Source organism: Thermobia domestica, chromosome 2, assembly GCF_964235325.1.
Source record: "Thermobia domestica chromosome 2, izTheDome1.hap1.1, whole genome shotgun sequence".
NCBI classification, from domain to species: Eukaryota; Metazoa; Arthropoda; class Insecta; order Zygentoma; family Lepismatidae; genus Thermobia; species Thermobia domestica.
Genome location: NC_137455.1, coordinates 161394795 through 161409086, shown reverse-complemented (window position 1 = coordinate 161409086; position 14292 = coordinate 161394795). Strand labels below are relative to the sequence as shown.

At 33.2% G+C, this 14292-nt stretch overlaps 1 protein-coding gene and 1 long non-coding RNA gene across 2 annotated transcripts in view; one reads left to right on the top strand and one right to left on the bottom strand.

The window, feature by feature from the left end:
* Positions 1–2741, bottom strand: part of LOC145676777 (uncharacterized) — a 141084-nt gene extending 138343 nt beyond the window's left edge. Inside the window, exon 1 of the mRNA XM_081747577.1 lies at positions 2487–2741. The gene's annotated coding sequence lies outside the window, so the exon portion shown is untranslated. The remainder of the gene's footprint in view (positions 1–2486) is intronic.
* A 6425-nt stretch (positions 2742–9166) lies between these two features.
* Positions 9167–13707, top strand: LOC145679763 (uncharacterized). Its single transcript, XR_014130526.1, has 3 exons — positions 9167–9235; positions 9652–9700; positions 13488–13707. It is a non-coding gene; the product is annotated as an uncharacterized LOC145679763 (long non-coding RNA).
* The last annotated feature ends 585 nt before the right edge of the window (positions 13708–14292 follow it).

Genomic DNA, 14292 nt, shown 5'->3' with positions numbered 1-14292 from the left:
AAAAAGTGTTGGGAAGATCTTAATCCAGCAATGGATCGACAATTTATTATTGATGATATGTGAGTTTCATATATAAACTACACTCATGTGATTCAGTTCTCATTCTCGATACCTGAGCTTTTTTACGCGCATATCTTGTTCTGAGAGATAATGGGCCTTACGTAGTCGTTCTGACGCGTGATTAATGCCATACGAAAGAATTCGACTAGCCTATAACATATGTTTCCTGCAGTAGTCAGGTCTTTAGTACGACTAATCACACGTCAAAACGACTCTGTATAGGGCCCAATATTTTAAACCCTGTAGCTATAAGAATTTCTAGAATCAAAGATGCTTAAACTAAAATGTACTGTCCCTGGGTATAACAGTGTAAAATTTACTTTATGTTTGGGTATAACAAACGGTACTGCGAACTCTAAATATTTTAACAACCGGTTCTAGCGAACCGGCTGAATAGCACCACTGATTCCATGTCAAATTACATAAGGCAATGTGTTTCAAGGTCTCAGATACTATTCAAAATTTTTTTCATACATAAGTACCAATGAAATTATGGTAAATTATCTCTCATGAGAAATTGGACCGGGAAATATTTTTGAAAAATGTGAATTTGGCGCCAATTTCACTTTCCGGCATTCAGCATCATGGAATTATAAGTTACCATAACTTCCTTAGTTTTCAAGTTGTTGGGCTCATCCAGGTGTCAAATGAAAGCTAAATATTTTCTCTTTCAGAACATTCTAGGAAATCTTGCAAAATGTTACACTGTCAAACATTAAGGGGCATACGAATCACCTTTTAGGATATTTTTTTTTTTTTTATTTTACAAATTGTATCATTATCCAAAAGTTACAACTATTAAACTTTTAAAACTTTTTTATACATTTATCCTAGCATCTAACCACAATTTGTAACAAAACCTAAAACTGGATATTTCCGTACATGTAAAATACGAAAAAAATACTTCCAAAAATAAAAAAAAACACTCTTTTTACTTTTTAACAATATCATGTACGTGCTAAAATGAATGTATATATATAAAAAAAAAAAGGTCTCGAAAGTTTCATAGTTATAACTTGAGCAATGACAATTTGTAAAAATAAATAAATAAATAACCCTAAAATGTGATTTGTATTTCCCTTAATGCTTGACAGTGTGACTTTTTGCAAGGTTTCCTGGAATCTTTTGAAAGAGCAAATATTTAGCTTTCATTTGACACCTGGATGAGCCCAATAGCTTGAAAAATAAGGAAGTTATGGTAGCTTTAATTCCCTGATGCTGAATGCCGGAAAGTGAAATTGGCGCCAAATTCACATTTCAAAAATTTCTCCCCGGTCCATTTCTCATTTAAAAAATCTGAAAAAAAAAAATAATCTAGCATAATTTCACAGGTATTTATGTCTGACAAAATTTTGAATAGAATCTGAGACATTGAAGCACGGTCAGGTTTTAAAATTAGGTGATTTGACATGTAATGACCCATACGTACGATTCATTGCAAAGATTTTCAGACTGTAGAAAATAAAGAAAGCGAAATAACACTTGGCTATAAATATGCATACACAACTTTACATTTCGTGGGAGCGGGGATTTAGCCATCCAAGTCTCCAGCTAAAAGTTCATCCCTAAAAGAGCACTCCAGACAGACTTAACTCGATATTCATCAAGGTCTTTGAACACCATTCTCCGGGTGGGCCGGGCCCTTCGCCTTACTTCAATACATTTGACTTGACATATAGTAGTATATAATACAGAAGTACACGAAACTAATTTATTTTCTGAGAGTCATTTCTCGAACTGCTCTCTTACAAACTAATAACCTGTTTCATCTGCTATTTTCTGCATTGCATCATCCCCTCAAACAAACAAACAAAAAAAAATTGTCACTGAAAATTTCAGGTAACCCATCCTATTAATTATTTAACCAACTTTTTGAAGATAGCAAGTTTCTTATTTTCTAAATTTCGAATCTTCTTTTTTTACTTATTCAATAAAATTCAAATATGTAACCAGACGAAGATCTTCACAATGGTATTATAATACGCTATTATATCATTATGGCGGAGCAATTCGGGAAATCCCCGTGAAGCATTACGCAATAGCTCGAGCCCCTTCATCTATCAGATACTACTACATATTCATCAGTCCTTAATATTTGCGGGAATTGAACCGAGGTTTCCTTGTAGTCACACTAGAGTATTACTAAGTTAGGAAACTCAAACGTAAACGCTCTGAAATACTTCCTTTACATGTATGTGCACGCCTACATTGCATTTGTGATGTTCCATCATCCTTGTCTCGAATGCACCACTTTTATTATTCCCACCTACGTGTTACGAACATTCCACAATATGTTCAATGATCAAGCAACAGCTGTAAACCTCATTAAACAATGTTTATACCGGTAACGCAGAAATAAGGAACAACTTAATAACTTCTATCACAGTCAAGAAAAAAAAATCATAGAAATAATATAATGAACTAACCTTATTTTTAGTGTGTATGTCTTCTTTATACCACAGATTTCCCTCACAAATCAACAAGTTTCCAATTGCACTTCTGTAGCTTGCTTGCACCGTCAGCGTTTGTTTCTCTTCGCGTCTCTCCCAATCTTAGGTAGTATCCGTCGTGCACTGCAATTGCGCCCCTCCTTCCTTTTTCTTCCTGACACTGACGGAATCGTTCGTTCCGAAGCAGGAGCGAGGCCACGAGACACGAGCTCAATGTTGCCAACATACGAACTCGCTCTGTCACTACCTAGGTACAAAGGAAATCAAATAAGTGTCTAATCATTATTGTTTAATGTTTAATGCATATTCTCTTCAGACTCAAGAAATCAAACTAATCATTTATTAAGTCGAATGTTTAGGGGGTGAGAGGTAAGGGCAGCTACTAGTGTAATTTTTTCTAATTGGGTTCCCAGCAAAAACTATAATCTACTTCTTTTTCATTAATAGTAACCACCAAACGTTTTCGGATCCCCTTGCCTTAGCCCCTCTCCAGGATCTGTGGTGTGCAAGCTACGCCACTCACTAGCCAGAACCATTAGAAGACCCCATACGCATAATGTTCTTTATCACAAACTCATGTGGCCTGGAAATAGGGTTACTAAATGACAGACTATAAGATAGAGGGCATTTTCAGATTTTACTAAAAGGTAAAATTTACATTACTAAACAAATCTCGATTAACTCCCCTTTGAGCAAGATATGCAAAATTAAATTTTATTATAGCCCTACTATACAAACACCTGTAATTATATGAAATTGACCGCCTGACCACATCCCTTGACTAACTTTTGTGTATGCCATTGTATACAACTAAACTATTACAACACCGACACCGATTACGGAAATTGGTAAGATGTTGTAAGGTGACGTAATATGTTATTACGAATCTTGAAGTAGAAGGGGGGGGGGGAAAGAGGACATTTCCTTAAAAATCCACCGGATCATTTTTTGGCCCTGGAAAAGAGAAGATGACCAGGTAAAAAAAAGAGGACGTCTGGTAACTTTACCAAGGGAACTTGTAAGGGAGAATGATACAAGAGAGAATTCAGAAGGATTTCCCGAAGAAAATAAGACCAAGCAATAAGAAGAAAGAAAGAAAGAAAGAAACATATATAAAAAAAATAAATATAAAATTGATTCTTGTAAAGGGTAAAGTATAGCACAATAATGGAACGGGTAGTATAGTGGGATTAGAGTTATAGTGTATTGCCTGTCACATGGAGACCATTACCCAAATGATCCATGACATTTCATTCAGATGTGACAGATAGTAAAATAAAAGAGATTGAATAAAATATATAAGAAGAATGCATAATGTAATTAATTAATATTCAGAATAAAATAAACAATTACACATAAGTCAAATACACAAATAAAACACGAAAAGAAAGAAGCATACAATAACTACAAAAACATGTAAATTGCTAATAAATAATTTTGACTTGTCATATTATGCCATACTTTAGTTATACTTTCTTTCTGAGTTTATACTTAATGTCCTGACGACAGCTACTCAGAGACTTCATGTCGAAGCTCTGAACGGAACGAAGTGAATCCGAAATGGTGGATTCCGAATGAATGATTCCAAAAGAATGTATGCTTGGTTTATAAAATCTGTCTTTTTATACTCGTAAATGTTCTTGTTTGTTACAACTAGTTGTCACTATATTTTTGAATCTTAGACCAGTCAAATAATAGTTTTCTGATAAATATTATTGTTATGTATACAAATATAAAAGTTATTTTTGTTTCTCTGTTCAGTTTAGGAAAATCCGTGTATTTGTCCACCAGAACATCACCAGATATTTTGTTTTTAACTTTTCCTGCAAACAATTGTGAGATCACCGATGCACCTATCGAGGTCAGCTAGGTGTTACGCTATAGCTTGTTATGGGAAAGTTTATTTTCCAGTTCACACAACCTTGGCCTCAGGTTATTCTTATTTTTGGATGCTTTGACTATTCGCACTGAAAAATATAATTTTAATTGTTCATTTTGTTCTAAGTTAATAAAAAAAACTTTATGCACTATTGATAATTCACTTATTATATGATAATCCCCCTCTGGGAATTAATGAGCGGCTACTGAAAATGTCCGCATCAATAATTAAAAAAAAACTTTATGCGCTGAGATTTGGTGCGTCGAATCTTGGCGAAGCACTGACGGGAAGATGTGGTCCGTGGTGCAGCAGTGGATCAGCGTCTGTCCACACCTGATGAAGGTCACCCAAAAAAAACATGTGGTCGGGGTGTCAGGCCGCTGCTGGAACCATCTGTAGCTTCTGCTTTAGGATGAGCTGGTTCATGGCAGGAATCCATACTGTCTCAGTCCACCTTGTGGCTGACTCCGAAAAAAGGGGTCGGGAATGCTGGAAGCTGCTGGAACCATTGCCTCTGGAACATCTGGAACTGAAAAATAAACTCTTGGAGGTGTCATGCAGCCGGGAACAGGAACAGGTTCTCGCTGCATCGTGACGAGACGGAAACTGGAGATAGCATCGTGCAGGTGAAGGCTGGCTCAGGAACATCTCGAACTCAGTCGTGGAGATGCTGGAAATGGCCATCCGCAGGAAGATGGTGCCGCTTCTGGTAGGCTGGAGAATGAACTGGCATCTGGAAGTGACATCTGTGGGATCTCGAAGCAGGTGCATTTTGAAAAAGAAAAGGATTGCATTAGTTTTAGATTTATGTGTTGAAAAAAAATGTATTTTTCTTCTCTTTTTGTCGTCGGACTGGAATTAGTCTGAGATATGTATATGTATTGAAAATAAAAATATTTCGGACTGCAAAGTATGGTAAAGCAAACAATAGCCAAAAAAAGTGAATTTATGTTGGTAAAAACCTTTTTTTCTGCAAACATTAGGTAATAGAAAGAGAATGCATAGCAAGTGTGTTTGTTTATTTATGGTTAATGACCCAGAAAAGAAACGATGGCACACCAACCGTTATGAGATGGAATGTCTTGATAAGAATCGCAGCGGAAAAAGTTTAGGTTTCGGAAAATCGAAAGTGTCCTGTGTTGTTGTGTATGACAGATCGGTCAGAATTGTGTGCGTGAATATTGTTAGTTATGATTTTTACGTATTCTAATGTGGTGTCTGCAAGTTTCGTTCAAAAAGTCTTGTGCGTAAATCGTGTTAGTGATGTAACGTATTTTGATCTATGTAATAGATGGAATGTGATGCTTCAGGTAGGTCCTAGAATATTGAAATTTGCTTATATTCTGTCTTTGTTATTTGAGCATTAATTGAGTGTTAGCCTACCCTCCCTCGAAGTAGACTAAAAAAGCGGCGAAATATTCCTGCGCCCTCAATTCAGGAATATCTTGCCTTGCGCTATGGTACAAGAATGATTAGGTGAACAGAATATCGAACGTTAGCCTTCCGCCCTCAAAAAAGACCAACATTGGTGGTGAAATATTCCTGCGGCCTCAATTTCAGGAATATCTTACCGTGGGTTATTGTAAAAATATTATCCCACTGACAAAAGAGGAAATTCAAATACAATCGTCTAGTAGTGGATTTTCGTAGATTGCGTATGCAAATTAGGGTTCGAGACGAGGTATTTCCGAGTCGAGACAATGAATAACTTGAAGATAAAAGCTTTTAGAGGGATGTTTGCTATTTATGAGTGTTTTTTATGTTATTTATTGAGTGAAAATATGTGTTCAATGACAATTTATGGCTGTGAAAGTTAAAATTCGTAGAAAATACAATTTGACTGAAGGTTATCTTGAAAAATAAAACTTTATTGTTGTTTTTGATACGTTGTTTGATCATTTATTATTGCCAATATGTGAAACGATGTTGGAAAAATCCTTGACACCTAAATTCTCAGAAATTACAATTTGCTCAAGGTTTTTGAGAGTTGATGCAAGGCTAAGTTGAAAATAACGCTTTATTAATGGCTATATATGAATTCTTTGATGAATTCTTTGAAGATTTAACCATTTTTGTTGGAGGATACACCTGTGATTCTGTGTTGGTATTTATAACGTGACACTGTCCTTCACCCGAAAGGAGCTGTGAAAAAAATTAGGATTGACCGTTAGATACAACCATCAGATTTAATTACAGAGTGGCCTTCACATAGATACCAGAGTCCCCCTCAAAAAGATTTTTGGAACACAATTGTGCAATTTAGTTACTGATAAAAAAGAAACTGTTAGGGATTATTGTCTACTTTTTTAGAGAGCTTTGTGAAGATTGCATTCTAGGAATGTGAATGTCCTTCAAGAAAATTTTTCTCCCTTACAGAAAAAAAGAAAATAAAACCCAAAGTTGACATTGAACTTGGAAAAGCTTTATGTATTGTCCCCCTTTTACGTAACAGTTAGGTTGTTACATGAATTTGTTTTCCTCGAGTTTTTGTAAAGATTGTATTGAAACGAAACATTCTTTCTTTTAATGGTTAAGACTGCTGTAAAGAGACCCGCGCCGGATCCCATATTGAACGCAAAGGTAGAAGGGCGGGGGACTGAGTTGTCCAAACTTGTTTTGACGGGAAGATGGGTTTATAAAATTGTTATTATGAATGAATATTAACTCCTACGATTAAAAATGTATATGCATCATGTAATGTCCATGATGTATGATGAAATCATTTCATGATTTGTAAATATTGTGCCGTATGGTTATATCACTTAGGTTAACTTATAACAATCATATCATAACAATCCCCTTATGATAAGTAAAATGTTGGAATGAAGAAAGTGAGAGGAAAACTCATGAGCAAGGTGTTTGCTCACTACAAATTTACTTGATTGGAAATCGAACCAAGATATCTCAAGCAGTGGAGATATGGATTGTAGCAGCAATACACTAAATACTTAGAAAATGTTTAAATAATTTGTGTGACCTAGGATTTCCCAGCTAACAGAGAACAAGACTTTTTTACTGTGGTACTAGCCCTTAGAAAGTGAGAGGAATCTTTATTTAGATAATAATGTTTGACACTTGTTTATGTTGAGTTTAGTAAAATGGTTTTGACGAGGAAATAAACCAAGAACCTCATATACTAGAGAACTCTTTACCACTAAGACTATATGAATTTATTAAATTTATTGTCAGAGAATTATTCTGTTAGACTAATTTATACGAATGCATTTTTGTCGTAATATTCCCTTTATGAAAAATAAATTAGTGGAATGAGGAAGTGGGAGGAAACGGGGAATTTTAAGAAGACTTATGAACTTGATGGTGATTAAATCAATTTATAGAATATACTTTTTTGTTATAAGAACACTAAAAAATGATATGGCCAAGCTTGACATGAGAAAATCCAACAGCAGAGGTAGATGCTCTACCATTGAACTAGTTTGTACCATTATTAATTATATTAATTGGGTTCTGCATGAGCCGATTGGTACAGAATTTTTTATAACTAGATTTGAGTTGTGTTGATTTTTAGATTAGCGTGTTTTTAGCAGTGTGGATATATGAGACATGAACCTACAGTTTTATCGTAGAATTTGAACTATACACCTCCACCGGGAATTGAACCCGGTTTTTATGCCAAAGGCTTCCGTCAGGAATGAGTTGAGTTGTGTTGATTTTAGATTAGTGTATCTTTTAGGAGCACAGCTATATGAGACGTGAACCTACAGTTTTATCGTAGAATCCAAACTATATACCTCCGCCGGGAATTGAACCGGTTTTCTACGCCAAAGGCACCTGTTGGGAATTGTGTTGAGTTGTGTTGATTTTTAGATTAGCGTGTTTTTAGCAGTGTGGATATATGAGACGTGAATCTACAGTTTTATCGTAGAATTTGAACTATACACCTCCACCGGGAATTGAGTTGATTTTGAGTTTAACTTTCCGTTTAGCAGCGAGGTTATATGAGACATGGACTTATTGATTAACGTAGAATCCAGACTATATACCTCCACTGGAAATCGAGTTATTTTAATTTTAGATTAGTATGTATTTTAACACCGAGGCTATATGAGACGTAAACCTACAGGTTTTAACGTGGAATCCGAACCACATGACCTTTTCCTGGAAATTGAACCCGGTTTCCTACGCCAAAGGCTCTCGCCGGGAATTAAATTGGAAACGTTACATACACTATTGAAAATGAACTTAGGACCACATGTATTAAAGGCAAGCATGATGTAAGGAAAAATAAGTGTTGAATGCATGGACATGTATGTCATGTGTATAGTAAATGCAATACAATGTTTGTTATGAAATTGATTAAAAATACATACTTGGTGAGGTTCTTAGAACATAATTAATTGTCATACTTTAATGAACTTTAGTTACACATATACTAATTATATAATGAGAGAAAAAATACTCACAGAATCTATAAAATCCGGTGGGAGACTATTGGACGTCTTATTGCAGTTTGAAGGACAGGATTTCTTACCCTCGGAGTAAGAGGGAAGGTAGAATTGCTTCTTTTTTCTTTTTCTTTTTTAAATGTTTGTATCCATTCCGTTATTGCTATGAGGGGTTATCGTCCATATAGAATTCCAGAGAGAGAGAGAGAGAGAGAGAGAGAGAGAGAGAAAAAAGTGGTTTACAATCTTTTTAGAGGAACCTTTTTTTATTATTGTTGTATGGAATTGTGAAAATTGGCGTGGGTTTCTTCTGATCAATATAAAAACTGAATTTTGAAGATTTTTGTCATTTCAAGTTAGTTGGATAGAGTGTGACGGTGTTCTTGCTTCGAAGTTGTTTTTTTATCGGCGCTACTTCATTTGTTCTTATATTTGAAAAGGTAAGTGGACTTCTGTTTTCTTAAATATATTCAGATAAAAATTCATTTTCATTAATTGATTACAAGATATGAAACATTTTTAATATTATTATTATTGGAAAATTATCTTAGAGTAATTTTGTTGATTGTATGAATTCATTTGGAAATCATTATCTTCTTTTTGTTTCATATCACATTTATTTTACCAAATACATGCAAGCTGACTTATAGTATCCTGAAAACATGGCATTTTGAGAAATAATTGGATTTTGTTTTTAATTTCTTAGACTTAGCTCATTGGAATGAAAAATTTCTTCATTTTCGGAAAGGATTAATTTTATAATAAATACTCATTTGATTTTTTCTTTCTTAGCACTGATTATTTCTGTAATAGAAACAATTTAAATATATTAATTCATTTTTTCTTTCTTTTTTAGATTATACCATTTCCAGGAGTTTGAACCACGCTTCAGAAAGAATTACCAGGTAAGAAAAATAATATATTTCTTATTATCATTATATAATATGTAATGTTGAAGACATACGACTATTTATTTTTTCATGGAAGACCACAGAATGAAATCAATATTATTAGTTGGATATTAACCGTATCTAGAATACATATTGCTTTTAAAGTTTAATTGAAAACAAACATTTGTCGTTATCATAGGTATTTTGCCTTTTATTGATAGGGGACAGCTGAGAAGCTTCTATGCTCCACCGCTAACCTTTTTTGTTTTTGCGTGCGATCTTTTAGTTTTAATATTAACCCTTTCCCTCTTTTTCGGTTATTATACCCTCTAGGACATCACTCATGATAGATTCTTTTCTTAGGCAATGTCATAACGAATTTTTCTTCCTAATAATGTCTAAAAAATGTTCTTTTCTTACCAAACACTTCTAACAACCTGTTATTCTTTTTCTGCTTTACCCAAATAATTCTTACCATTTTTCTCCACATCTACATTTTAAAGGCTTTTAGTTGATCTTTTTCTCCACTTAGGAAAGCGTAACAAGCATTAGGAAAACGTAAATTACAAACAGTAGACACCAAATCCATGTTTTTTAGCTATGAAATGAAATTAATGCTGAGCTTTTACGTATTAGTTGAATTGATATTTTATATTTGGACTGATCGGAAGACAAATGGTGTATTATTAAACCATGTTTTATATACGAACACATTTATAAAAAATATCGAGTTATCAAGTTAATGCTCTTTTCACAACTAGACTATATGAGACGGGGACCTCAAGTGAAATCTAACTTTTTCTCGTGAACCACGTTAGGATTTTTTTTATGTTAACAACAAGTACAATAACTAAGTACGATTTTTGTGCAATAACTAGGCTATATGTGACGGGGTCCTAGTGATTAACATTGAATCTGAACTACATGGCTTTGCCGAGAATTGAACACTGCTCTTTCACGGCAAAGGGGTGCACGATAACTAAGAAGTTACGATGAAATTTTATGGAATGTTTTACAGAAGATTAAGATTGAGTTTTGAATTATAGGTCGGAATTACATCTATTTTAACACGTTTGTACAATATTTCCTTCAGTAATCGTACTATTTGTGGAAAGATATAAAGTGATAGTTGTTTGTGTGTATGATGGACCAAGATTTGAGCATTTATTTGTTCTGAATGAAAGAAATCTTTATATTATTTTGTGAAAAATGGTAGATGTTAGATCCTGTATGTGATTACTAGGTTGTTTGAACAAAATATATCATAATATTTAGTGAATTTATCAGAAATAGTAATGAATTATTCATGGTAGATTAATCGATTTTTCTTTTTATATTTGGTCTTCCTGTTGGTGTTTTTTCCATATATTGACAGAATAATTAAATTGTTGAATAGAGTTAAACGGTATTCACCAGTTATGGTATATACTGATGATGTAAATTTAATAGGAGATGATAGGAGAACATTAGAAATAAATGCAGAGATCTTATGAAATGCTTGCAGGGACATGGCTTTAGAAATAAATGCAGAGAAAAGTAAATACAGAAAAGTGCGTTGGGACCGTAATACTGCATTTTATAGAGGCATTAAAATATTAAATAATACTTTTGATAAAGTGGATAGTTTCAAATATTTAAGATCAGTATTAACAGAGGAAAAAAAATCATATTCACGGAGAAATTAAATGTTAACTAAAACCAGAGAATTCGTGTTACTATACGGTTCAAAATCTCTTGTTGTCGCGAATTCTGTTGAAGCTTAAAATATATAAAACGTTAATTATGCTTGCGTTGTTTTGTATGGTTGCAAAACATGATCGCTTACTCTGAGGAAAGAACATAGACTAAAAGTATTTCAGTACAAGATCCTGAGACGAATATTTGGACACAAGAGGAAGGGGAATGGTGGAAACTTCATAACGTAATTTATTAGATTGTTTATTAAACATGATTAGGGTCGTCAAGTCTAGGAGGGGGCGGGTCATGTAGCTAGAATGGAAGAAATTAGAAACGCTTTCAAAGTCTTGACTGGAAGACCAATCGGAAAACGGTCATCAGGAAGACCTAGGCGCAGATGGGAGGATGGATCTCGCAGAGATAGGCATACAAAGTAGAAATTGGATGTAATTATCTAAGGATAGAAGTCAGTGGAGAGCTTTTGTGAACGTGGCCTCCGGGTTCCATAGGCCATAGAGTTAGTTAGTTAGTTAGTTACTTGAATAAATCGATACTTATTAACGATAATAAGAAAACTTTTAAGAATATTATTTCACACTTTTTTCTAAAATAGAACTGATTGCTAAACAGATTTGGATTGCTTGTTGTTTTATAATATGATATCGTATTCTTAATTTGATCGACTGATTTACATAATTTTCATAAGTAATTATTTCCCAAACATTTTAGTAATGATATTGGGAGAAAATGAAATCTATAGTTTCGCACAATTATATTAGATTAAATTAAAATGAAAGTAAAAAGCGTTCTCCACGAGAAAATGTAGAAGTATGATGTTTGCGGAAGATCTAAACTGACAACATAAATCAAGTAATCCATGCATCAGAAACGAAGGCTTTACCATTGATTTTTGCGTCACCCTTATTCATATTATTCTTATTGAATTAGAAATATAGTTTGAAATATAAACAGTGGTTAAATTCCTTTACAGAAGACAAGATTTTCCCGAACTTTTTATCATCTAAGATTATGTTATACCGTTACAACTCATGACATGTACACAATTCAATGAAAGGGTATCTTGACATATGTTGCCTTGCCTTGCCTTTCGATTAAATGATTTGACAGTATATATCGTAGAAAAGTGTATATATCATTACATGTGGGTATAGAAAAGAATTTCGAAATTAAAATATAGAGTTGGACATCTAATCTTATTGTCCCCTTGAGGGATGACATCTCTCGGAGAGAGAATAATCCGTGAAAGAAAATGTTTGTTTAATCCCTACATGTTAGGCAACCCAATATGATTCACTGTACTGTTGGGTTATCTAATCTGATCGATAACTGAGTTTTACGTCTGATGGTTATACCGCTACGCTAAAGGAAACTGTAATTTGTTGAACCATCACTTTACAAAAAGAAACCACATAAAAGTATATAAAACCCCAACAAAAGCAAAGTACATGGTGTTTGTCCACCACAATTTATAAAAAATAAATCCAAACTTAATGTTTGTTATAAAATGTTGAAATAATTCGCAGACGCTAAGATTAAACCGGGACCCCAAGCACCAGAGGTGAACGCTGTATCACTGAATCACCAAAACCCCCCAGAAATTATTTGAATTTACTAAATTTTAGTTATTATTCTAAGCTAGGATAAAACACTTGAAAATAACCTGTGGGATAAGGAAGAATTGTGCTTGTTTTTCGTAACGAAATAATTTGATTGTACTGTCCAACTGACTTGATTATTTTCTTAAGGTATAAATATGCGAATTAACGCATATTTTATTCCAAAGACCGTTAAGAATGATACTTGAGATGATTAAGGCAACGGTCCTTACGATACCTTCATATTACAAGACCGATATATGAAATTAAAATTACATAGACTTTTAATTTGTAGAACGGAAGTTTAGTCTTGAAAATTTGTTGACTTAAAAGATCAAAAAATTAATAGTATTAGAGAGTATGGTATTGCTAAAAATGTTGAGTTCTGATTTTCAGAAGATATAAATTTACCTCTTTTGTGATAAATGATTAGCCATAAGGATACTTAAGTTAAAATAAGTAGATTTGTAATTTCAATTACTGATAATTTTGTTTCTGTTATTTTGCAGGATGGCAGAGGGTAAATCTACCTTTGATCTTCTTCAATCAATTGAAGAGATTGATTGTATTTTAATAGACATTGAGGAAGAAGAAAAAAGAAAAACATCAGAAATGGAAGAAAGCAGAAAAAGGAAGGAAAGAGAGGAGGACGAAGAAGAAGAAGAAAGGAGAAAAAAACAAAAGCAAGAAGAAGATGCTTTATGGGAACTATTCCCATTAGATGAAGAATCTATTATTAATATAATAATTATAATGAAAAGAGTAAAAGCAATAGAAAAATTAAGATTGAAAAAGAAAAAGTGAAAAAAAAAGTGTACATAGAAATCAAGATTTGTAAATAGTAAAAATAAAATGATTTCTAGTTTAAAATTAATTATATTGAAAATTTGATGGTTTTATTTCAAGAAAATGTGACTCGTTCTTTTCCCATTTTAATATGTGTGAGTTATTTTAAAATATTGTTTTCAGCAAAAAAAGACTTTTTGAGACATGAACCTGCAACTTATTATCTGATTTCAATCAGCTCAATTTGAATTGTTTTTTTATTTTTTTTAAATTTCAATCCTATTTGAGACATGGATTTACAGAATAAGATGATATCCGAACCACATAAACAAGTTGAACTCAAAATTATCTTTGTCAAATGTGGATATGAAGAAGATCTATTATTATTATTATTATTATTATTATTATTATTATTATTATTATTATTATTATTATTATTATTATTATTATTATTATATTTAACAGTTATGATCTTTAGGCTAAACTAGACTATTGATTAAGGAAAGTGAATGACAGAAAAACTAACTT